The sequence below is a fragment of the Ailuropoda melanoleuca genome, chromosome 5 (assembly GCF_002007445.2).
Source record: "Ailuropoda melanoleuca isolate Jingjing chromosome 5, ASM200744v2, whole genome shotgun sequence".
Classification (NCBI taxonomy): domain Eukaryota; kingdom Metazoa; phylum Chordata; class Mammalia; order Carnivora; family Ursidae; genus Ailuropoda; species Ailuropoda melanoleuca.
The window spans coordinates 58,487,777-58,512,109 of NC_048222.1; the positions used below are offsets into that span (position 1 = coordinate 58,487,777).

The 24,333-nt window shown below is 37.7% G+C and overlaps 1 protein-coding gene across 2 annotated transcripts in view; it reads right to left on the reverse strand.

Annotated features, from left to right (window-relative positions):
- Nucleotides 1–10,561, reverse strand: part of SEMA6D (semaphorin 6D) — a 605,120-nt gene extending 594,559 nt beyond the window's left edge. For both annotated transcript variants that reach the window (XM_034661020.1, XM_034661019.1), the window contains exon 1: nt 10,277–10,561. The gene's annotated coding sequence lies outside the window, so the exon portion shown is untranslated. The remainder of the gene's footprint in view (nt 1–10,276) is intronic.
- Nucleotides 10,562–24,333: the final 13,772 nt, after the last annotated feature.

Genomic DNA, 24,333 nt, shown 5'->3' on the forward strand with positions numbered 1-24,333 from the left:
CTCAAATAAATCTAAAAAAAAAAAAAAAAGAATGTTTTTTGTTTCCAAAATATTAAATAAGTCTTTAAGTTTTCAGCTAATTCATGATAACAATATTTGTTTGGAGGTGAGGCACCTGGAAAAGCTTCTTTTTCCATCAGATTTCCTTTAAGAACTCAGCAGAGAACCCGGTGAGTGGGTACTGACTTTGTGATAAAATGCTGGCACTACTTCTTCCCTACGGAATGCGCTAGTAAGTTTGAGTGAGCTGTAGTGACACCTCCTGGTAAGAGAAAGGGAACACCACTTGATGGAAAACTCCATGCCTTAACAGTTTTATGATCAAAAGCAATACATGAAAACATCTTTTCCACATGCAGAGTTTTTCTGTCTTTAAAAAAAAAAAGTTTGCAAAGATGGACACACACTCATGTATACACATACTCAGGTTTCACTAACTTCCATTTTAAAAATTAGCTAAATCCAAAGAAAAATTTTGTTTTTATTTCAGGACATCAAATAACTAATTTGACTTCTTAAAAACATTTTTCATCCACTTATGTTGGCATTGCATATACAGAACCCTATTCAACATTCTCTAAAGTTAAGAAGTAATATGCTATAGAAGTTGCTTTATGTGATATTTTTAACCTGGTTCTTTGTGAAGTGCTGAACTGATGCTTCCTCTCGAATACTGTCAACTATCAACTTTCTGAAACCTCACCTCGAGCCCACCCTGTATCCCAACACTGCAGTTTCCACTTAGGCCATCCCTGAGCTGAAATATCTTCAGGTATAGAGTCCCCCAGTCCAACCATCACTCCCCACTCCACTCTCAAGCTCTCTACTTCTTTCAAAATGCACTTGTGTTCTGACAAGTATATTTAAGGCCCTAGGTACGAGAGCCAAAATGATAAGTGTTAATAATTTAACCTCTTGTATCTTCTTAGTGACATACAGACCTTGTAAATATGAAGTTAGCCCTTCTAGAAATGCAATCCCTTGATTATAATAGTTAGAATCTCAGCCACCTATCCATCCATCCATCCACCCATCCATCCATCCAATATTTATTCATGTGCCTAATACTACATGCCAGACCCTCTGCTAGATATTAGGGGAAACAAATGTAACCATGACAGACATTATCTTTGTTTCAGAGAATTTAAATTCTCATGGTCAAATGGAGGGGGAAAAGATTAACAAACAAAGAAAAAGCTCAAATTGTGATAAGGTCTATTATGGAAACAGTAAAGGATAGAGACTGAAAAAAGAGTAGCAGGAAGTGTCCTTTAGATAAGTAAAAGTCAGAGAAGGGCTCTCAGAGGAGGCAGCAGAAGCTGAGACCTGTAGGACAGGAAGCAACTATGGGGAGAGTCAGTTGAGAGTGTTCCAGGCAGAGGGAAAAGCATATGTAAAGGCCCTGTGACAGAATGGACTTGGTGTTTTCATGGAAATAGTGAGTAAACAGAAAGTGGCAAGAGTTGATGTTGATGTAGGTGATCATAAGGGTTTAATTCAAAGTGCAACGAGAAGTCCTTGAATGGTTTTATTTTATTTATTTTTTTTTAAAGATTTTATTTATTTATGTGACAGAGATAGAGACAGCCAGCGAGAGAGGGAACACAAGCAGGGGGAGTGGGAGAGGAAGAAGCAGGCTCATAGCAGAGGAGCCTGATGTGGGGCTCGATCCCATAACGCCGGGATCACGCCCTGAGCCGAAGGCAGACGCTTAACCGCTGTGCCACCCAGGCGCCCCTCCTTGAATGGTTTTAAAGAAGAAAAGGTATAATATAATTTAGGTCTTGACAAATAGGCAATACATAATAGTACTCACTTTATGCCAGACACTCATTTAATCCTCATAATAACCTTATAAGATAGGTATTAATATCACCAATTTTATCTGTGGGAAAACAGAAGTAAAGAGAAGTCAAGTAACTTGCCCCCAACCCCCACCCTGGTCTCACAGCCAGTAAGTAGCAATGTTGGGATTTATAATCAGGCCACCCAGCCACTAGGTCCATGCTTCAAACACCATGCAATATAGCCTCTCATGTCATCAGTTCTGCCAGAGCAAAAGTGAGAAGAATCTGCTAGAAGCTAAGGCAATGATCCAGGCTGACAATATGGGATCTTATTCCGGAAGGATAGTAGTAGAGATGGTAAAAATTAAATGGATTCGTGATATATTTTAGCAGTAAATTCTATGGGTCTTGGTGGATTGAATGTAGCAGGCAAGGGGAATGCCTGGTGGGGACAGATGTTTCAAGAACAATTGAATCACACTGAAGAAATGGCTTTTACTATTGTTTATTCAATGTACATTTTCTATGCTACCAGGATCTTCCCACCAGGAAGTTTTCTCTTTCAAGCTAATATATTCAAAGGATTTGCTATACAGCACACGTTTCAACTCAATGCCCATTGGAACAACCTTTTAATATGGTTCACTAACTTTTCTGGTCTTTTCTATGTACATATACAAAATTGTATCATGTAGTATGTGCAGTTTAGGATTGTTCTCTTTTACACTATACCATCTTCTTTTACCTTGTCCAAAATTATTTTTTGAAAAAATTAGTTTTAAATAATGCTTAACATTCTATTATAAAAATGTGCTATACTTTATTGTTTCATTCTATCTTTGGGAAAGTATGTTTCTTCTAATTTTTCACTATTCCAGGTAACATACTTTATATTCCACTTTGACTGAAACCCTGATTATTTCCCAATGCCAAACAATTAAAAATGTTAAGTTTTAGGTCTAACAGAATGTTTTTATTCCCTAACAAATTACATTTACATATTTCTACCTTGTATTCCACTAAAATAAAACAGTTGGAATATCATCAATGCTGTGGGAGAGAACCTGCAAGAAGGCAAATAATGTGGGAGCAAACACTGGTAGGTGGATAAATGTGGCAGTGGGTGTCTACAAAAATTCTTTTTTGATTGCCTCTCTTATATCAGTGAATACGAAGCAAGGCCTTCATCTGAGAGTGAAGGTGTAGACACAGGTCTGAGTGTTTAAGGAGAGAAGAGAAAGTATGATATAGTCCTCTAGGAGAGTGAATGGAGTAAGCTAACACAGTAAGAGAATCTGGTGACTTCAAGAACCCATTTACCATTAATGTACATGTACTTCATACACAGTAAGTCTTTATTCAATGTTTATTAATGAAAGTGTACTTTTCTAATTAAGGGGTAAATTTCCTGATAACCCTTCATTAGCAAGAAATCAAGTGTCCTTGACCATATCCATACCACGCTATACATGACTAATACCTTTGTCAATTAAAAAATAAAACAGGCCCTAGGGGCGCCTGGGTGGCACAGCGGTTAAGGGTCTGCCTTCCGCTCAGGGCGTGATCCCAGCGTTATGGGATCAAGCCCCACATCAGACTCCTCCGCTATGAGCCTGCTTCTTCCTCTCCCACTCCCCCTGCTTGCGTTCCCTCTCTCGCTGGCTGTCTCTATCTCTGTCGAATAAATAAATAAAATCTTTTAAAAAATAAATAAATAAATAAAAATAAAATAAAACAGGCCCCAGAACAAATTATTCAGTTACTAGTCAAAAGTGTTCAAAACAAGAAAAGTATTTACTTCCACATGTAGCTTGAATCCAACATTTATTTTCTGTCTTTAGCTTTAGAATAAAAATTATTTCAATAAATACTATATTTCGATTTTTCTAAACATTTTCATTCTTAGAATATTGCTATAACACACACATACACACACACACACAAGCACTCTTACAAAAAAAGTCAAGTTCAAATCCAACTATGGGATTCCTTCAAACAGAAAGTGTCTTTCAAATAAATCTTTAGAGGTACCTATGTGGCTCAGTCAGTTGGGCACCCAACTCTTGGTTTTGGCTCAGGTCAGATGGAGCCCCCCATCAGCTCTGCACTCAGTGAGGAGTCTGCTTGGGATTCTCTCTCTCCCAGTGCCCCTCCCCCCACTGACACATGCCACCCCCCCCAAATAGATAGATAAATCTTTATGCAAAGATAGGCATTTTTCCAATTTGGTAGGGAAAGTAGGACATTTCAAGTTGAGTATAGCAAGAAGAAAATACCAAATGGTCAATAAATTGGAAAATTCTCTAATAAGCTATATCTTCATAAGCAGAAATTTACAGCATATCTCTTATTTCTTGATACCATATACAAAATACATACTGAACAAAAATGTGCAGAATAAATGAAGTATTTACTTTCTCATTTTTTATTTGGTTATTCTACCATTAGGCAGATACAGACAGGGCACAAAGAAAGGAAAGGCCAAATTCTGACCTAATACCATAGTATGAGAATTGTAGTTACATTTTAATTCTCTCACTGCATTCTAGAGAAACCTCAATAGTCATTAGAGAATAAAATAGGATTTCAACTCAGATCTTTAAAGGCAGCTACTCTTAAAAATTAATTCACTTGATAAATGCTCAAGTTTTTTCCTCACTTTTTTCTATGTGAACATTTATCCTATGTGCTTTGGATGGCTATTACCAAATCTCTGAGTTCAAATTCATAGCCCCAAGAGTTATTCATACCTGAACAAGCTGGTGAGGAATACTTAACTGGTTTCCAAATCTCTTAGGGATAATTTGAAGACAAATTCTCTATCCAAATGTTATTAATTACATATTTAGCACCTTAGGTAGCTTATTTCTGAGAGGCTTTAGAGATCAAAAGGGATACAAAAAAAAGTGAAGAGAATCAAAGCTAAAACATCAATTTGAATTGAGCTGCACAATGAGAATTTACTCCAGTACTTTGTTGCAATGTAATCTATAAATAACCCTCTGAAGTTCACTTGCCAATTAGGAATCATCAGATGACATACACCTTAGATGTCAGTAGCTAATTTGCATGTCTGTGAAACATTAATTTGATGAAAATTTTAAAGCTTTATGCACTATTTATATCATAATTGAAAGCACAGTAAATGTACCAATACACAGATTTTCATTGTATCCAATGTGCTTCTTACAAGGCTACGTTTAAATGATCAGTATTTATCATTGTCTATTTGAGACTTTGCTCCAGTTCAGGACAACATATTTGTGTTTTAGACTTTAAATTAGTTTTAACATTAACCATAATTGAGATGTCTGGGAAAAAATGGTGTCTATGTGGGAGACAGAGAAGATGAGAATCAGATTTATACCCAGAGGTAGATGGTCAGATTTGGAAGTTTAATTCAGAGTCTGTGGCCTTAGCCATAAACATGTCACTCTGGGTCAATAATTTAGTTCTAATTTTTTTCAAGTTTTTACTTTTTTTTTTCCTCTCCCTGAGTTTTTCAACAGTCAAAAAGAACAGTTTTGTGGGTGGCCCCTTCTAAAAGCTTAAAATGGTTGTTGATTCAAGTACAAAGGGAAACAACCAGTGGGTGCTTACATTTAACTATTGTATTTAAGTACAGTACTTAGAAAAAATATTGTATTTACATATCCAGAAATTTCATAAGCTGACAGCCTGGTGGAGTGAGCTTGCCACCAGAATTGCCATATCTGTCAGTCCGGTCCAGCCAACGGCTGATTAGGTAGAAAGGAGAAAAGCCAATTAGAGACAGAGGAAGAGGGGAAGAGAGAAAGAGAAGAGAAATGTCTGAAAATCTCCACTACCAAAGGATCACAATGATCTTTCCAACACTTATTTTTATTCTCACATCCTCAAGACGATTTGGAGTTTAGTATACCCAGAGGGGAATTCTTTCTAATGAAAAGATCTGGTTACTTGGCTTTACCGGTTGGTACTATTAATAGTGTTTTTCCAGAAAGTGGAAGTTGAGCTTCATTAAAGATAAGGTCTGGGTTTTTAATTTCATGCAACAGATATGCAAATATATTTTGACTCATTATTAGCTAGTTTGTTATATGTTTATGGCTGCTCTATCTCGCCAGAATAGAAGTATCTTTAGATCAGAAGTCATGCCTAAGTTTGGCTAGGGTCCCTCAGCATTTGCAATAGTAGACCTTGATAACTATGTTCAGATTTGATTGTATTTCTAAACACTCACTCCTATTCTTTTTGACGGTCTGTGTCCCCACACAATAAAAAAATAGACATTTCGACAAAATACATACATAAGTAGAATAAGATAAAGTCACTAAGAAATATAACACACACACTCATGCATTCCACAGAGCTTTATATGATCAATAAATTAGACTCGGATTGGCTCTGAGCCTTCTAGTGGCCAAAGCAAAAGAGAAAATATGATCAGTTAAGAAATACACATTATTCCTGAGATTAAAATTAATAATTTATCAAAAATAAGCTATATATAAAAAGTATACACAATTTGCATTGCTCTATATCTTCCTTTCATAAATGTCTACATTTTTATCACTCAATTATGTTAATCTTTATTTTAAAGAAAATCTAAACAAATATTGGCTACTAAAAATATTTTATTCAATACTTTTTCTTAATATTAGCTTATGGGAAGGAAAACTAAATTTATGATTTAAATGCACTTGTTTGAATCATTTAACCAATTTGTTTATGGTTGCATCTAGTTATGAAAATAAGTGTCAAGCTTCACCTTCCTTATTAAATATTTATTAAGTTCTAAACTTGTAAGAGGAAACTGAAGTTTTTAAATAAAATGTCTCCAAAATAAACATTGACAATGTTCATTTTTACATAAATAGAACAGCATTCCCTCCCCTCCAGCCTCCTACACACACCCCATACCTGGCACACAAAAAAAGAGAAAGAAAACAGTGGGTAGTTTTCATTACTTAATACAAAGAAAAATTAATGTAATTAAAGTCACCATTCAAATGTAACAAAGCAAAGCACTATGATACTCTATTACTTTGCCTTATGATATGTGAAGATAGTGCCTGAATTATTCAAATGTATATGATGTGCCACACAGCTTGGACTTTAAAGGTCAAAGAAGTGCTCCTCAATGAATTAGTTCAATGAAACCTGCGCTTCTCTTCCTGTGTTAAGCTCTGACTCTCTCCAGGTTTAATAAAAGTTGTTCTCTCTCTCTTCATTCTTCAACCCCACTAATCCCCACATGATTCCAACAGGAAGTCCCTTCAACGTTGAAGATATTTACACATAAATTTATGACATAGGATAAAAATAACAAAAGATTCAGAGTCAACAGAGTATTACTTGAAAAGGAAATTAATTGTGAAGAAGAAAAGAGGATCAAGAGTCTGAATGATAGTATATAGTACAAATAATTCTCTATTTGGGGGTCCTGAGAAATTTCAGCAAGTGGTTGTGGAGTAATGAATGTTTGTAATTCATTAGCTACTATTTTAAAATGCAAAGCACACCATGACATCAATGATGTTCTTTTTAATCTCAACAAACAGGCTATTACAATTAAAGCACTTTCAAAAAAACAGTATATTTAAATATAGATTTTGATAAGATTTCAATATTTTAATAACAATGACTCAATAACATTTAATAATTCTATAGAAAGAAGAAAATGCATTGTAAGATTGGTTCAAAAATATATGTTTATATACACCAAACTTCTCTGAGTACTTAGTAACAGCTAGCATTTCTATCCTGAAAATGTCTTTTCCTCAGTATCCTTCAGTAAGCTTTCAGTAGATCTTTAAGAAAATAATCACTGTTTACTTAAAAAAATATTTTTTCCCAAGTAGAGAAAATAATAGCATTTTAAAGTGCTTGATTTTTCTTTTCTCACTTTCCATCTTCCTTCAGCTCCTAGACAACAAAACAATGGTTCTTTCTTCATGTGGAAGAGTAAACTCAATAAACACAAATGGCTAGGGGGCCTCACAGCAGTGAAATTATGGCTTCACAAGGACTTTTTTTTTTTCTTTTTGAAGAAACACGTTTAAAAGGGCCTTTTTCAACGTACTTTAAAGTCATGCATATTTCAATGATATAATTAAACTGGCAACACTAAACATTGCTGACTGATAAATGAGGCCAAAATAATTAAGTTCTGTTTTTTTGTACAATCAAGATTTAGTGCAGCAATCAATCTGGGTAAGAATTTGGAGTCAGGAGATTTCAGAAGATGAACAAGCAACTAGATAAAACTGGTCATGTGGGAAGGTGATTAAATGAGTATACAGTTTATACATAGCTGTGGATACCTTCCATGTCTTAATCTTCATTAGAACCTGGTTGATTCATTGTTCACATGATCTCATACTAAACTGGACATGGTGTGCAAGGAGACAAACAAAAGAACAGCCTAAAAGATAATCCCATGCACTCAATAAACACTATTGATCTTGAAAATGTAAAAATATTAATAGATTGAAAATATAAAAGTTTTTTTTCAAAGCCAAAAAAAAACAAACAAGAGGCTCAAATACTGCAATGGAAAAGATTAAGGAATAAATATTAAGAGTGGTAAGGGGCATGGGGGGGAGGGAGAGAGAAAAAACACAACATACTTTCCACATGTATATTTATGGAACTGAGTATGTTGGATGCCTACTCAGGTTTCCATTTTTATTTATCTTCTACCTAACTCTCTCTCCCTTCCTTAGGATACCCTATTAACAACACCCCCACTCTGCATGGTCTTTCCTGTGGAATCAGACTATGGTCAGAAAGAGGTGTTTGTATTATTTCTCCCAGGGGCTGGAACTCCAGGCTTCAGCAAACTGATGTACTTAGCGGGTCCATCAGGCAAGTCAGAGTAAAATATAACCAGGGCAGTTGGGTGTGTTAATAGCTACTGGGATTTACAACCAGCTACAAATATAAATATATAAATATACAAATATATGTATAAATTTTTAAAATCCCTCTTGTCAAGAGCTTACTCTGATTAGTAGCCATGCACCTTAGAGAAAGAAGGAATATCCTTCTCAGGAAAATGCACCTCCTTTGTAGTGGGCTAAAGAACAGATATCATGAACAGGTGATATCGCTGTAATTTAGAAAAACGGGAAAACTCAAGAGTGTCCTCCTCTCCAACAAAATGAACAAGCACTAGCTGTGTTTTGGCATCTTCAACTATGGAAAACCGTCTCTCTTTGACTCCAGGTGCACATGTCTGCCTCCATGAATGTTAGCATGCTGCTAGGATGGGAGAGCAACGAATGTGTACACTAGTGCTTGGCCGTTAATAGAGTGGAAATTGCGCTTTGTTTTTAAAAACGGATCCCCCCCCCAACCATGCAATTCAACTCGCTGAAAGCACAAACAGAATAAATACACATTTGGAAACAGAGGGGGAGGGGGAGAAAAAAAATAAACCCCACCCAGGAACCTTTAAGAGAAACAGGTGCTAGCTAGCAAGAAAAAGCAGCCAGTTGCCAATAACACTTAAAACTCCATCTTCCTTACTCTGAAAACAATTTCTATGAGGAAATACGCGCCCTGTTTCAGAGGGTTTAATTCACTAGGTTGTCTCTGTGAATTAGAGTCAGATCTAAGTTTCACACTCAGGAGCGGTTTTCGCTGTCGACTACTATTGCCCTCCCAGCTCAGAGAAGTCCGTTTCCAAACTGGGTAAGCCCTTTTCTCTGAGCAGCCTTGACCTCACTCCTCCAAGTCATCACTTTTATTTACGGCCCCGTGAGCGGTGTCGGTGTCGCTCTGCCCATCCTCAAGAACAGTCACCGCGAACAATGAGCCAGAGGAGGGACCCACCCAGCGAACGCCTGCTCGCCGGCCGCGCGCAAGCCCGCTAGCGCGGGACGCTCCTGGCTCCGGGGCTCCCGGTGCCCCCATCCTTTCCCCTCCAGAACCCGAGAAAAACAGGAAGGTAGGTCGTTCCCTACACCTAGACTCCCTTAATCACTCAGTAAGCCTTGCTCCCAGAACCCGCCAGTTAAAGCTACCGTATCTAAAAAGAAAATCAGAAGAGTGGGCGGCGTGGAGGTCCGGCCGGCTGCCCACCCGGATGGAACTAGCCCACTTAGGGGGTTTGGCACTCACTTACGCCCGAGTCCGCGGCTTACTGAAATCCCGAAGGATTTGGGGTGGGGGCAAGAGGTGGGGCCAGGAGCCATAAAGTGCTTCCGCCCCCTCCCCCCGGCCTGGCAGGGCTCCGGGATCGGGCAAGACACAAAAGACGGGTAGTAGCAGTGCCACCAACTCTGCCGCCGCCTCCATCTGCGCTGCGCAGGCGAACGCGGCCGCGGGGCCTCGGGGCCGGGTCCCCGCGCCGCCCGGGGCGCGCCCGGAGCCTGGGAGCATCCCTGGACGCCGCCGGAGCTTCCTGGTGCGCTTTGCGCGCTGCCCCCCAACAGGAGCTTTCAGCTCCACAGATAAAGAGGCTGAGGCGCGGAGGAGAAATGGAGAGAAAAGGCAAGACTTACTTGGGGGCCGAAGGCTCAGCCGGACTCCCGCTTCGGACTCGGCAGGTGTCTGGCACCGAGGGCCCAGGCGGAAGGCGCTGGCGCAGCTCCGAGCTGGGCTCCACTTGAGCGAGGACGGAAACTCCCCTTGCCACCCGGCCCCGCGCCGCGCTCCTCGCTGTCACGGCACCGAGCGACGCAGGCACGCTCCCCACTGCCGCCTCTGTCCCGGTGGGTCTCTCTGCCCTCCTCTCCGGGTTCGGCTGCTCCCCCACAGACCACACCCTGTCACCTCAGCAGCCCTCCACTCCTTCCTCTTTGACACTTCCACCGGTTACTCCGCCGTCTGCGTCCTCCCACCCCCCTCAGCCCACGTGCTTCTGCCGCTCCCTTGGCTCTAAACTTCCCCTGCCAAAGCCCCCACCTCTGCTCTGAAAACCTAAGGTCTCCAAGCGCAGGAAAGTCCTGGGGTAGCACACAGCTGACTGACCTTTAGGTCGTCCACCACGTTCCCCCCCACCCCCAGCCACTTAAGTAGGCAGACCCCATTATTTTGATCTTGTTAATACGGTGGTTTAGGTATTGTGTATTATATATAATGATGTGTATTTTTAATATGTCATTTATCACTTTTAATAAGATTTATTCCTGACTGTCACTTAGTAATCATCTAGCAGCTATTCATTGACCTTTGGGGCTGGACTATCAGCCCAGCTTTCTTCATAGGCAAAAAAGCTCAGTGAAATTCCGGAAAACCATCTTTTGTCCAATCCATTTTTTTTATGCCATTTTCTACTGAGAGATCGTCTCCTTTTTTTTTTGTTGTTTGTTTGTTTGTTTGTTCTCTGTTGTTATAGAAATATTCGGATACTCACTTTTCTCTGTTCCTGCAGACAAAATTAGAGATTCCTTTCTCAGGGCCCCCCTCAGCACTCTGTTCATATTTCCATGATAGTTCTTTCCACCCATGTGATATTCCCTCCCCGTGTGACTGCCTCTACAACTGGTCCATAAGTTTCTCCAGGCAGAAGTTTGTCATGCTCTAACTTTATCTGCAGCTTCTAATGTAATCCCCAGTACATACTATATGCTTAAAAAACTGTTCATGGAATGAATGCCCTTTAAATATGATGCAAACGTTAGTGGTTTTATATCCTCTTTAAAGGAATGAAGCCTTCAATCACATGCTTGTCTGCCGCTCAACTAATAGGTCATGTTGAAAACTAAAACCCTTTTACATTTGGCTGGGTGATTTCTCACACATTTTTTAATGAAATCCTTAAAACAAGTCTTCTTTGTAGGTTTTACCCACTTTTTCTAACGTGGTGAATGTCAAGAAGTTCAAAGCTCCAAAGCATCAGAGCTGGGCTCCACATCTCCCTAGACTAGCACAACCTGCGTGCCGTTGGCATTCTTACCACACTACCATCCTGTCCTGACTGCCCAATCCACATGCTAAAGCTACCTACTAGCTCCATGGCAAAGCCTGCCCAAACAACCTTTTCCAAAGTAGAATTTTTTTCCCTTCCATTGTTCTCTCCTGAAATTCCTGAGCCTCTTAAATCAGAGCTTTAACACCAAACAAACAGCAAAAACAAAAACTCCTCTAAACTCAGACCTCTTATAAGCACTTACTGTCTTAACTCTTACACTTAGAAAAAAAAGTTGCTTTGCTTTATTTTGTTTTTTCAGATATCTTGCCTCAGCTGTCCTGTGTCTTACACAGGGGTTTATTTCTTTGGTTCCTCCATTGAAATAAAGAGCAGCTAACATTAAGTTAGAAACATCATCTAACAGCCAGCCATTATTCCAAGCACTTTGCACATATATTAGCTCATTTAATCCCCAAGAACCTTAAGAAGTAGAGACTATTTTATACATGGGAAACAGGTTCAGAGGTGGAGTCACGTAGCCAGTAATTAGTGGAACAAGGGTTGGAAATCTGACAATTTGCCCCAGGCAGATTGCCATCTCGTTGCACCTTCAGTGATTCCTTGTACCTAAGACATGTTAACAAATACTTCTAAATAATGCATATTTATTCCTCTACACTTAGCTTAATAGCAGAAAAAAGAGACTATAAGTCCTGAAATGGGCAGAACTTCAGGTTATCGAGGACATATGATTGGCCCCAACACCTCTAGAACCGCTTTCTTTGGTGGGATCATGGACTCTGCCTGTGACATATATTTGACATATGAGAGGAATGCAATCCAGGCTCACAACTTCAGGTGTGTGTGTGAGATAACCAAGACTTCAATGTTGAATTCCAGATCTTTCCTCACAATCAGTGAAAGACATCCCCAGCAAAACTGACTCCTGGCTAAGCCTACCCAAGCCAATTTGTGTTCTTCGGGGATCCTGCTCTGTGTAAGGTACCCCCTCAGTCCCTGTGGCGGGCTGACTAAGGGTTCCCAAAAGACATCTATGTATTAATCCCTGAATCCTGCCAGTGTTCCTTATGTGGCACAAAAAAAAAAAAAAAAAAAAAAAAAAAAAAAAAAAAAAGGACTTTGCTGATGTGCTTGATTAAGTATCTTGAGGTGGGGAGATTATCCTCAACCTAAGGTGATAGCCATGTCCTTACAAGAAGCAGCAGGAAATTTGACACTCAGAAGAGAAGGCAACATGATCACAAAGGCAAAGATTGGCATGATGCAGCCACATGCCTTGGAATGCCACCAGAAGCTGGAGGAGTCAAGAGAGAGGTTCTCTCCAAGAGGCTCTGAAGAGAGCATGGTCCTGCCTATATGTTGATTTGGTCCAGGAAAAGTGATTTTGGACTTCTGGCCTGCAGAAATGTAGGAAAATAAATACATGTTGTTTTTAAACCACCAAATTTGTGGCAATTTGTTATAGCAGCCGAAGGAAACTACTACAGTCTCCAAATCTAGATGACTTTCTAAGCCTTGGGTTGAAATAGATGTCCCAAGCAGTTGGTCAGTCCCCTCTTCTGTGGCTGGCAGAGCCAATCGAGAGATAAAGAGGGGGACATTGGACACCCAGCATAATACTAAATAAAAGCCCTGCAATTTAGACTTTGTCATTGCCTCTAAATTATAAATACATAAAATAACTGGGATACACTTATACAATTTAAAGTAAACTTGAAATTTTAAATTTGTTTCCCACTATTTGACCCACTATCTAAAGTATATGATGGCTTAAAATTAAAATATATATGCCATAATTATGTAGTAAATAGTAAAAATATATCTTCATTGAGTTAGGAGTGTTAATTTATAAAATGAAAAAAATATATAAACACTCCATAAACTTTGTAACACTTTTTGGAACTTTTCTCACATTTTGCTATATTCGAAATCTCAGAACAAAGAAACAAACAAAAAATGTGGCCTAGACTTGTTTCACCTCTGAGAGGTCTTAGTAACTGAAATTAAGAACTTTGATAAATTTACTAAATTTTTCTTTTCTTTTTTCTTTTCTTTCTTTCTTTTTTTTTTTTTTTTGACTAGGCCTACCAGATAAAATACAGGACACCCAATTAAACTTGAATTACAGATAAACAACTAGTAATTTCTTACTGTAAGTCCACATGCCATGCAATATTTGGTACCACAAATCATCTCTATTTTGAAAGCTGTTGTTAACCATGCATTATTTTAGATTTGGAGACATGCTTATACAGAAAAGTTATTTATTGTTTATCCAAAATTCAAATTTAACTTGGGTGCTCTATATTTTTATTTACCCAATCTGACAACCCTATTTTGCATTTTCCCATTTTATCTTCCTTCCCCAGAACCTCCACCTTTCCCCCTCAGTTTTCATTGGGACTAACTAACTTATGCTCACTTAAAGCAAGGCTAAAACAAAATGTAACCCCTCACCGCTGGCCTAAGTTCTGAAGCCTTGTTCCACATAGTAGAAGTGGGAGAATGAGTAAATCTTCTAAGATTTGGTCATAGAGCATCGATTTGGTCTATCATTAGGGCATTTCCCATTAGGTGACACAGAGTGTTAGGTGTGCTACTATTTATCATACAAATAGTAGATCAGATTAAAATGAAGACTTGTTTTTCCCTTTTGAGCTACTTCCCCATCACTCACAGCCCTTTGTATTTAGTACAATCATTCTGGCCAGCAGTAAGTAAATATTCTTTGCTCCTTTTCCATCCTTTCCCTATGATTTCTGGCACCGAGATGTATAGTGGGTGGGGTGGGGGCAGAAAGGATCATTTGTGTGGCCTATATTAGAACCATGAGCAGGACAAAAAGCAAGTCAGGTAAATTACTAAGTTATTTGCAACTTAGCTTCTCCTTCTGAAATAGAACACAAATCTGCATTCTATACACTTTATATCTCACTTGTATAGTATTTATATCTTTTTGAGATATCTAACATTCTCCATTTTGAATTAAAACTATTTGGAGACATGAGAGTCAGATTTGGATACCAGTACTTTTGCTTTCTAGTTGAGTGAACTTGGCAGGTTTTTAATCTCTTTTAAAGATTCTCAAGTGAAAACAGAAGGATAGCTAACAATAATCACCACATAAAGTTGTTATGAAATTAAATGAGAAAATATCTGTAAAATGTTTCACATAGGGCCTCATAGAGTTTAATCAATAGTTACCATTTTTTTGCCTTACCTGATGCTATCAATCCATACAATGTTTTATTCCCCAGACATGTCTCCTATAATAATGTGCACATATTAAGTGCTCAAAGCATATTAGCTAAATCAATGGACAAATTGATATAAGGTAATTTATATGAAAGTGCTGTGAAATTGATAAAGTGCTACAGGATTTAAGGTTAGTCCTAATAGTAATAATTAATAAGTAATAACAGGTAACACCACTGAGTCTTTGATTCTTGCTCAGCTTTGAGAACTGCTCTGCAAGAAATGTTTGATGCCTAACCTTTTTCATCAAAAAATTCAACTGGGAGAGACACTGTCTACAGAAAAGCAGCATCTACTGATCAATGGAAAATGTGTCATTCATTCTGCTTTGCTCAATAAAAATTCCCTATCATCCTTCAAAGATTATATTTCTTTTACCATGCCTATATTAAGTTAGTTTTATTTGAATATGACGGCGACCTCCCCTTTACCCCACAGAAGGGATTTTTACTTGTCTCTCCCTATCAGAGTGGAGCAGGCCACAGCCAACGTGATAACCCCACAGTCATGAGGGGATGCAAGCTCCAAATTCCCAGAACTGCCCCTTGACTAATGATGGCTGTTAGGACTCCAGTAATCACTTCTCTCTACACTAGAAATAGAGGGGAAAGGTTAAAGGGTAGAAGGGTAGAAAGTGAGCCCCCACTGCTGAGTCAACCTTCTTGAAAGAGCCTTTCCAAAGCTCTCTGCAATGAATTTCACCTACTCTGGGTGCAAGGGGAAGCTGAGCAATGTCACTGTTAGCAGGACACAATGCTGCTTGAATACAATTAAGGTTCTGTTACCCAGGAGAAGGAAGAGAATGGACATTAGGCAAATAACGAGCAGCGTTTGCCACTGACCTCTTCTACTTTTCCCTTTCATCTTCATCTTTTAAGCCTTCCTTTGTTACCCAATCAGTGACTCTGGGAACATTCTGTAACCTGAATAATTTCCTCTTCTCTTTCTGTGTGCCTTTTTCACTAATTCACAAATCCATTGCTTTGTCTTTTATGCTATCCAAGCAGTCATTTTCCTATTTTTATATTGGTTACTTACTCACCCTAAAATTCTTCATATATTTCATTTTTATTCAATTCTCAGCTGCTCATACTTATCCACTATTTTTTCTGACTGTTGCCCAACTCTGCTCTTTGATTCCACAATCATTGACTTTATACATTTTTCCATGTTTAATCCAGATGCTTTCAGGGCCTTTGGTCCTTTGTGATCTAGAAAACATTAGCTTGTGATATGATGTCTGGTATTTGCTTCAGAATAATTCGGTGTTGGGAGGGAGCGAAAGTCAGTGGTATACAAATGAAACAAGATTAGCCATCTGTTAAGATCATTGAAACTGGGTGAGATATGTGGGGATTCATTATATCGTTACGTCTAATCTTGTGGATGTTTTAAAATGTATATAATAAAAAGTAAAGAAAGAAATGATTGTGGGACGCCTGGGTGGCTCAGTCAGTTAAGCGTCTGCCTTCAGCTCAGGTCATGATCCCGGGGTCCTGGGATCGAGTCCCACTTCGGGCTCCCTGCTCAGCGGGGAGCCTGCTTCTCCCTCTGCCTGCTGTTCCCCCTGCTTGTGCTCTCTCACTCTCTCTCTCAAATGAATAAATAAAATCTGAAAGAAGAAAGAAAGAAAGAAAGAAAGAAAGAAAGAAAGAAAGAAAGAAAGAAAGAAAGAAAGAAAATGATTGTTTGAATCTCTACTTTGCAGACTCTCAAAGTATAAAGTCCTCCCCAAAATTTCTTTGGAAAACTTTGGGAGGCTTACATTGTGTTAGCCACCTCCACTTCTGGGGTTTTCTCTCACATTGGTGTCACTCTCTATCCACATCTTCTCGTATATAACTGTCTTTTCACCAAATTACAAACACACATGCACATTCCTTTCACACAAAGTAATTTTCATAAGGTGGTCTTGATGAAGTGCTATCAGCCATATTCAGGGTTTACATCACATATTGCATAGCTGTATAAAAGAATACCTTTCTCTTCATTCCTTAGAGCTATGTGTGGTCTTTTAACTTAGTTTCTTTGAGATGTAAACAGAAGTTTTGTGCTGTTTTCTGTTCCTCCACCCGTCTGTTTTTCCCCCTGCTGATTGAAATACAGATCTGAATTTCAGAGCCTGACAGCCATCATGGGCCATGAGACAAAGCCATTAGATGGCAGAGTGTCATGATAGAAAGAGCCTGGGTCCCAGAAAACCAGAGGCTGCCATGTTAGCTCTGGACTGCCTCCCTTTGGTTTTGCTTACGAATGCAAGAGGAATAAACATCTATCTTATTTAAGCCACTGTTGTGTTATGTGTGTTTTTTTTTTCTATTATGCTGCCAAACCTAATCCTACTTGATATACTTACCAAGGAATTTTCTTTTTTCTAAGCAAGTACATTTCTGAGCCTAAGAGAAATTCTACTGTCATATATTAATAACTTTTTTTCTTTCACCTTATCATACCTAATTCCTATATCCATTCCCAGGTCCAGTGATAGACCTTGTCTTCTCTCCTTGACTTGCTATTGTCTAAACAAATATAGTAAATTAAAATGTATTGCAATGGTAATTTCTAAGTGGTTTAAATATTAAATTAAAAGACTATGTTGACTCTTTCAGTTATCTATTGTTTCTAACAAATCACTCCAAAACTTAGTAGCTGAAAATAGCAATGCTCTTTGTTTCTTACAATTATGTGGGTTTACTGGGATCAATCGGGGGTTCTTCTGTTCCACAAAGTATAGCTGAGGTCCCTCAGGTGGGTACATTCTGCTGGAAGAACTGTTGTGCCTAGAACGTTCACCATGGCCTCTTACCTCTAGGGCCTCCCTCCATTGGCCTTTCATTCCTTTGTTGTTTAGCCTAAGTATTTTTACAGCATGATGGCTGACATCCAAACAGGGGGATTTTGAGAGGAAAAGCCCTAAGGTGTAAGTACTTAGTAAGCCTCTCCTTGCATAATGCTTGGTAATTTCCAATTAGCCCAAACCTACAGATGAGGAAACTGAGCACAGGGAGTTTTCGTAATTTATCCAGAGTCATGGATTTAGTCAGTGTCAAAATCAGGATTTAAAACTAGTTTTGCTGAATCCACACCATGAGAATTCAATGATGCCTGGGGCTGCAGAGTTCAGAACTTGATTATTGTCTATTTTACGTATGTAAGCTTTGGCTCTCCAGTTATTTCCAATTAGAAAAACCGAAGGCAACATATTATGCAGTTTTCCAGGGTAAAATCATGAGTGTGTTTTGAAATTTATAAAACAGTGTACAAATCTGCCTTATCTTAGTGTATCCTCCACAGTGCTGCCTGAGAGTTGCTGGGTCACACATTAGCTGCACAGTGTGACTCAGTGCTGTGTCCTCTGGAGCAAGGCTGGAGCATGGCTATTTCTGGAGGGATGGAGGGCATGGAAGGAGGCCTGTGTCTTCCTCATATCAGTTGAATTTCCAGGAATTACTCTACCTCCCTCAGAGTTGAGACTCACTCTTGCAACAAATGCAGGAGATATACAGAGACTCTTAGGTTGCTGGTTGAGTTTGAATGAAATCAGCACCATGTGTCAACACCACCAGAGAAGTCTAAAGGGAACATATGGCGCACCTTTAGCATTTTTAATGATGTCCACTTCAGTTCACATGCCAAGGATGGAATGAATTTAAATCAATTGTTTTAGGTCATACTTGGAGCCCAAAATGCACTGCAATATAATTTATTTTGCAGAAATATCACAAAATGCTTCACAGGTAATTTTGTGCAATGTAGGAAAACACAAGCTCTGAATGTGAACATTTGTTATGTAGGTTGCATTTAGAAAAGAGGTGGGTAAGGTTAAGATAGTTTGCAAAGACTAGGGAAATAGAACATTCAAATAATAGGACTCTGGAAGTCTTGTGTAATTAAAGAGTGATGGGGAAAATTTTAAAAGGCCTTAAAAGTGAGAGGGGATTCCTGTAGGGAATCAGGTTCCTATTGTCCTCTGGTGTGAAACCTACTAACTACACTTAATTAAGTGTGATAATTACATTAACATATTTAATATCTATCTTTGTTTTTTGCGTACCACTTCAGTTGTCTGTACAAAGTGACATGCCCTAAGTTGTCTGCCCTTCCCTTCCTCTGCCATCTCCTACTCTCCTTCATGCTTGCCCTACTCCAGCCACATTGGTATCCTTGCTGTTCTTCACACACACCAGACCCTCTGTTTCCTATGCCTGGAACATCTTTCCTTCAGCTGTATGCATGGCTAACTCTTTTACCTCTTTCAAATCTTTGCTTAAATTTCATCTTCTCCGAAGGCCCTATTTAAAAATGCACCCCACCGCCAGTCTCAATATTTACCAATCTCCTTTATCTGCTCTGCTGTTTTTTAGACCAAAATCACCTTCTAAAGCATAGTTTGCTGTCGACTTTATTGTTTAGCTCCGTCTCTGCCTTGTCCACCTAGAAAGCCCTTCAATGGCCTGAAAGCTTTTCAGTTCTATTAAATGATTTATCTGAAGAGCCTAGCACATTGCCTAACACATAGAAGATGTTCAATAAATACTTGTTGAATAAATAATAAGGATAAGGCTCTCAATTGTGCAATGTCTATTCTTACATAAGCCTTTTGAGACTACAGTGATGTTCAGCCTTCTCATTGCCATGTGGTTATTACAGAGTATAATGCTTAATGACATGAGAAATGAAGGGCAAGTTGTATGAAAAAAATAAATTGAAGAAAGGATCTGTACCAAAAGAAGGAGAATGTAGTTCTGAGATAATATAGTTAGGGTACAGATGCTCTAATGCCACATTTCTAGTTCAGGATCTCCAAATAACAGTCCCAAAAAATTGAGCTGGAAGAGGCATAGGGCTAAGAACAACCAGTATGGTCGAATACATTTTGATTTGCCTCACATTCAAATTAATACCTGTTTGAAAATTCTGACCCACAAAATTGTACTCAAAAAGATTCTTACAAGTATGGATCTACTAATTATTTTATATTTTTAAGTTTTAGTTAGCAATAAGTTTACTCACTCTAAAACAAGGATTTTTCTAATAGGTCTCATCTCATATTCAAAAACTTCAGGTGGTTAGTAAAAACTAGAATGCTATGGTAAAAGTGATTCCTAGGCTATATTCAGCTTTAAAATAAATGGGCATCAATATTGATGGCCAATGTAGGCCATGGGAGTGAGACATCAGTTTCTGTATTTACTATCGTGAGCCTAAAAGATCTCTAAGTTGCGTCATGCTCTGTGAAAGACAATGTATTAAGTATCAGCAGAAATTCTGACAGAGGAAATTTGAAATGAATATATTAAGGATTATAACTAGCTGGAAGGCAAGCAGTGGAAATAAAGCATCACTGAAGTTAAAATTTAAGTTAGAGGAGCACCTGGATGGCTCAGTCGTTAAGTGTCTGCCTTCGGCTCAGGGCATGATCCCGGCATTCTGGGATCAAGCCCCGCATCAGGCTCCTCCGCTGAGAGCCTGCTTCTTCCCCACCCACTCCCCCTGCCTCTCTTGCTGGCTGTCTCTCTCTCTGTCAAATAACTAAATAAAATCTTAAAAAAAAATTTTTAAGTTAGAACTTCCATGTTAATATGTGGGCTTATTCATGAATATTACCTAATATAGGAGGTTTATTTCCACCTCATTAAAATACAACTGAAAATTTTTCAGAAGATAGGAGGGGTGTGTGTGCGTGTGTGTGTGTGTGTGTGTTCCTTTCTTTACTTGTTTATTATCTGTGTCCCCAACTCTGTTGTATGTTTCATAATGATAGGAACCATATCTAATTTGTTCGTGAGTCCCTCAAACATGATAGGAAATTATTAAGTACATTTTAAATGCATGAGTTGAAATATGGCTGGTAGTCTGTTGCATGACCCTAAGGAGGCTGTCATAACATATTTTGGGAAAATAGTGGCAAGAAAATCATCACTTTGATTAATTTTTTTGTTCCTTCTAGGAATTCTAGCATAATTGCAATTATAACAAATATTTTTCTTAACAAACCATGGACCTGTTTTCATAATAGTTACCTTCTTCAGTAGTTTACTGAGATATACCAGCTATACAGTATGCTGTATCCTACTCCAACTACGTACAGCATCATTTGGGTCTTCAGTTTAAATACACCTATTTTATTTTATTTTATTTTATTTTATTTTATTTTATTTTATTTTATTTTATTTTATTATTTTTTTAAAGATTTTATTTATTTATGTGGCAGAGGGACAGCCAGCGAGAGGCAACACAGCAAGGGAGTGGGAGAGGAAGAAGCAGGCTCCTACCGGAGGAGCCCGATGTGGGACTCGATCCTGGAATGCCGGGATCACACCCTAAGCTGAAGGCAGACGCTTAAGGACTGCGCTACCCAGGTGCCCCTAAATACACCTATTTTAAATGCATATTTCTAAGTAACTACTTTCAAAAAGTAAGATGTTCATTTAAATATTTGTTAAACCTGTGGACAACTCCAGGTAGAACTAAAAATAGAATTTCTACTTGGCAAATGTAGGGGGTAAAAGCAAATAAAAAAAGCCTACCAAAAAAAAAAAAAAAAACAAAAACACCCCACAAGAATACGAAGTACCTAATAAGCCAAAAAAATAGAGAAGGCATAAAATAAAAGAACTAAGATTAAACATATTTATAATGACATTTATATGTGAGTTAAACTCTCCTCTTAACACAAATGCAAAAAAAAAAGATGGAAGCAAAAGTCACAATAATAATATCAAAATGGAACTCAAGGAGAAAAAAAAGCATTGAATGGGACAGTGGGTAATTCTCTTGATAAAATCCATTGTGAAAGGATAACAACAATAAATCTCCATATAGCAACAAAAATATTATAAATAATTTGACATCAAAAACCATCATAGTGAGATGCTTTAGCTTAGTGCTATGATAAATCAAGACGCAAAGTAAATAAGCACAAACACTTATGAACAATATAAATTTATGCTCACAAATAGAAAATATACATTTTGTCAAATGTGTGAGAAATGTTTGAAAAATTTAATCATATCCAAAGCCATGCAAAAACCCCCAACTTTTTAAAAAATGGTAACTGGATGTGCTAGTTTACATCTTTTGTCCAAATATGCACAACACTAAAAACTAATTAAGATTCCATTGAATAGCAATTTAAAGAGGGAATAAAAATGCAATTAAAATGTCTTTAGAAAATAATTGAAATGAGAATAATACATACCAAAATTTCTAGGATAGTTCAAGATACATACTCAAAGGTAAACTTATGTCCCTATGGGCTATGACTTAAGAAAGATAAATGAGTGAGACAGCATCAGAAGCTAGAAAGTTTTTAAAAAGGCAGCCATAAGGAAGGCAAGAAATGGGAAAGTAATGGATTCTTAAGTAGAAAAAAAAAGTGAATAGACATAAATATGTAGGGATTTTATAATGGACATACCTGGGAAATAAACTTATCGAAAAGAAGGAATGTCAGCAAATATCAATAAAGGGCTGGATATGTAGAGGCTTTCTAAACTTGAAAGCGATATATAAAATTACATAACTGGAGATCTATTGGATTGCCTGATCATTTTAAAACATCTGTATGCAAAAGACTAAGCATATTAGAAGGCAGAGTGGGAAAATACTTTGCACCTGATATGCCAGACAAAAGTTGATATCCTTAACTTCAAAGAAATGTGACAAACTATTAAGAAAGTGGTAATACTTCTTTGGAAAAACAACAAAGAATATTTGAAAACATGTCTAACCTCAAAAACATAGCTAACCTCATTAGAAACAAAGAAATGGAGATTAATATAACAAAAACTATATATCACTAAACAATTTGATGGGTTTTAAAAATTAGTGTCTATTGCTAGTAAGGGGTGTAATAAAAATGTGTACAATATACTTACTAAATTAAATTAGTTGAGGATCTAAAACTTCATACACAAGCTAAGTAGTAATAATAGCATGGAAAAAATTCAGTGGCAATACAATGTACAGTAAAACTCATCTCTTGGCTGTGGGAATTTATGTTTTTGTTTCAGTCTTTCTAATTTTCTGTTTGTCCAAAATGTGTACACAAAATTACCCTTATTTCAAACTTAAGTAGGCAATTAACACATATAATTTATGTATTGGTCAATAAAAAAAGGCAGCATAAAAATGTGTCACTATATGGTCTCAGGTATACAAACAAAAGTTATGAAAAATAATGAAAAGTAGCACTAAAAATTTTAACAATGATTTTCATCTGGATCTCCTGATTAAGTGAAATTCTTTTCTCCTTTACATTTTTTGCATACTCTGTTTTTTTCTTATGAGCATGTATTACCTCCCAATTCAGCAAAAAAGTTCAAATTTAAAATATTAATGAATGGGGATGAAACTGATTCAATAGTAATAATTTGGTTTATAAATTTGAAGGTGGTACTTGCATAATTTGAGATGTGCCTATTTATAGCTTTTCCTCTATTAAGAAAACTAACAGGGACTTTTCGTAGGATCATGTAAGCGTGAATGGCATTTAAGAGGCTTGATTTAATAGACATTACCTGTGTAATAAAACAGTAATTAAGTAATTATGCTCTGATTAGATTTAGTGTTCAAATACACTAATACAATAACATTTCTAGGTACATCTTTGTTTATGCAGCAAAGGGATTGCATTTTGTCAATTTGGTTAAATCGATTTAAAATTCCTGTCCCAGTTCCATTGGGTTTGAGATGAGATCAATCTGCTCTTCAATGGATAGCCCTGGGAAAATTCCAGGATAAGGGAAAGCGCATGAAGCCCTGCAGTTAACCTTTATATGCTTGTGATGCTATAAAGCTGAATGATAACTCTGTAATGGGCTGGGTATGTGCGGGAATAGAATAGCCATTAAAACCTTATTATCTTTGTATGTGGGGCTTCTCTGCCTCCACTTCAGTAGATTCTGCTTGGATATTATCACTGGGTTGTTATCACCAAAAATAATTATGACAAAAAAACTGAGGCTGAGGCTATGATGGTAACAGTTAAAAGAAATGAAGATTTTTGTTGGGGATATTTTCTTGTGTATGTGTCCAGATGAGTGCCCATTTTTTTACTAGATTGGTTGACTTTTTATTATTGAGTTATAGTGAGTCTTTATATGATTTGGATACAAGCTTTTTTTTTGTCAGAGTCACATATCACAGATATTTTCTCCCAGTCGATGGGTAGCCTTTTCATTCTCTTGATAATGTCATTTGAAGATAGGAAGATATGAATGTAGGTGAAGATTGCTATCTCTTTGTTATGTTATCTCATCTAATAAATCTTTGCCTACTTTACGGTAGTGAAGTTTTCCTCTTCTGTTTTCTTCTAGAAAGTTTAGAGTTTTTACATTTAGGTCTGGTTCGTGTGAAATTAAATTTTGTATGTAATATGATACTGGGTTGAGGCTCATAAATTTCAGTAGGGATACCCAGTAGCTT